Source organism: Thamnophis sirtalis, unplaced genomic scaffold (assembly GCF_051295495.1).
Source record: "Thamnophis sirtalis isolate CommonGarterSnake01/CBP01778 unplaced genomic scaffold, rThaSir2_p1.2 scaffold_6, whole genome shotgun sequence".
Lineage (NCBI taxonomy): Eukaryota > Metazoa > Chordata > Lepidosauria > Squamata > Natricidae > Thamnophis > Thamnophis sirtalis.
Window position 1 is genome coordinate 40,751,120 of NW_028261386.1, and position 2,712 is coordinate 40,753,831.

The following is a 2,712-nucleotide window of genomic DNA, read 5'->3' on the forward strand; positions in this document are numbered from 1 at the left end:
ATAGAAGATCGTATATGTGGTCCTGGATTGAACTATGGAGTCCTTGCTGTTCTCTAAACTTGGTTGTTACCTAGTCTGGTAATGAAAGATCTGCACACAAACAACCATATTATATAACCTCACCTGCTCAATCTGGAAAGTTTATAATTGATGTAATATAATTTTAGCAGGGTGCTGTGCTGCCTATGGAGTACCTTCGGGGTCAAGTTTTCGTGCTGAAATGAATTTATGAGAATTTAAGTGGCACAAACAATTCCAAGGAAACTTATCAAGTTGAAATACCAAATCATCATTCTTAGACTTTCAAGGGACCCTTTCATGTTTAATATAAGTTTTATAAAAGGTTGGAAGGATTGATTTTAAATGAAGTAGTTGTACACTATTCTTCAGATGTTAATGCTTGCAAATGATAAGATCTGATAAGATTACAAAAGAATGATTGAACTTGACTCATTTGAAATTCTTTCACTGCAGGATATACTTTGCAAAAGGATTGGAAATAGCTAATCTTGCAGAGAAATGTTAGGATAGCACCATGAGAGACTTCAATGAACAAATGGTCTTGCTTATGAATAAAGCACACACAATAAAGATTGTGTGAGCAGCGCAGAAACCGTCACATATTCCTCAACGTTTCCTGCAGAAGTCATTAATGCTACTCACTCTCATTTACCAGCAGGCTGCTGTTGTTTATCTTTACAAAGTCTGGAAATTATTTTAACTCTTGCACATTGCAAACTCCTGGAAGAATGTCATCAAGTTGCACATCTTAAAAAGAAATATTTGCAAATGTCTTATTGTCCTTGAGTCCCTCCCTGAGAATATTTTACTTTTACTTAGGAAATGTCCCAGGGTAAGTACTACTTAGAAACCTGATGAATAGTGCTAACACTAAATCTACCATTAGCCCTTCTGCATGAGCTTTCTCCATTATTAAAGCTAACAAAAAATTGCTCACAAGCTGAAAGGCAAATTAAATGTAATAGCTTTTATTTATCTATTGCTTTTATATCATTAAAATATTTTTAGTTACCTTTTATAAAATAGCATCCACTCTGATTATTACCTGCCATATCTGTTGAGCCACTTCCTGTGTATTCAGGCAGTAGAAAGTTCCACAACATTAGTGATTATGCAGGCTGGTAGAAGTGGAGAAAAGTAGGTTTTATATTGTGTCTGTCAAGATATGTTATACTTTCCATTAACAAAAACATTATTCCTGGGAAGAAGATATGAAGTGTATCTTTCACGAGCACTTTATTAATAATCAACAGTTGTCAAATTAGATATGCACAGATTTAAGATGTGAAGAAATATAAGAAAAGCAAAAGAAACAGAAATGAATTGAAGCATAATTATGTCTTCCTGTCTTTTAAAATAACACAAATTTACAGACTGAAAAATTCAGCTATTAAGCTTCTTTAAAAGATTAGCTTTGTTAGTTTAATTATATTTTACTTACTTAATAAATATGTTCCAAGGAAATATGGCATGTTGAAATGAAGTCTAAGAAATAGAATAAAATCTAATGTATACCAAATTTCAGACACTATCATTATAATTATTTACAACCAAAGGATTCTGTTAACATAAAAGAATGCAGCTTATATCATAGTGTTTTTACCTTTAACTTCAAAAATGCAGAGTACAATTTCCCCCTTCCCTTTTGAGTACTATACATTCCTTTGCTCTGAAAATAAATTCACACACACACAAAACCAGCCAATAAGGGAGAAAGCTAAAATTATGCAAGCTTCTTTGTATTGTAAATACATAGGCTCTGGTACATATGCAGAATACCAAGAATTTGAAAGGATAAATAGTGCCAGGAATCACTTTTATTGCAATAGGAAAGCAATATATGAATTCTGTTTAAATTGAAGAAAATAACTGGCTGTTACCATTAAAATAAATCAGGTTGTCATGCTTTGGATGGAGGGAAATATTTGCATTAATGTGCCCATGTGAAATAATAGTGGCATTTCATGTTTAATCTATAATATGGTAGGCACCCTTTCTCAAACACACCAACATGTTGGATGGATCTAGAATGCAATTCAAGTAAGGCGGGTACCCAAACTGAGCTTGGCACACCATCTTATTTCATAGTTCAGCCTACTATATGTCTACACAATTCAACTCCTTTGCAGCAGATAGGTAAGGATTTTGAAACAAAAAATGTAAACCAATCCCAGGGAAGCTCTTTTAAAGACATGCTTACTAGACAATAAACTTCTCTGATGAAATAGGACCCATTTGAGTAAGCATGCAGAGGATTGGCTAGCAACAGTAAAAATAGCCACAAGTTGAAAAAACTGTAAGAACTTAACTTTACTTATAAGGTTCCTAATACACGTAAAAGCACTTAGTCAAAATGGTAAGTATTTCTCTACTGCAATCACAGTGCTAATATGCAAATTCAGATCCAATTTACTTAAGTTTTTTAAATCCTATTTATTTGAGATTCAACTTTTTGTAGCTGGTTGGCCATTTTTTCAAACCAAACAACCAGCCAACTAACCAGCCAACCAACCAACCAATCGTCTTTCTTATTAGAAATGTGAGGTTTTGGATTAGCCAATCAGATTTTACTAATATGAATAATGTGCACTTACATAGTTATCACTAAAGCTCTACACAAACCAGCTCTGGCTGCCATCTATGTTGTTATTATGTGGCAGTTTTAATTGGCATTGTAATCACTTCTGTATT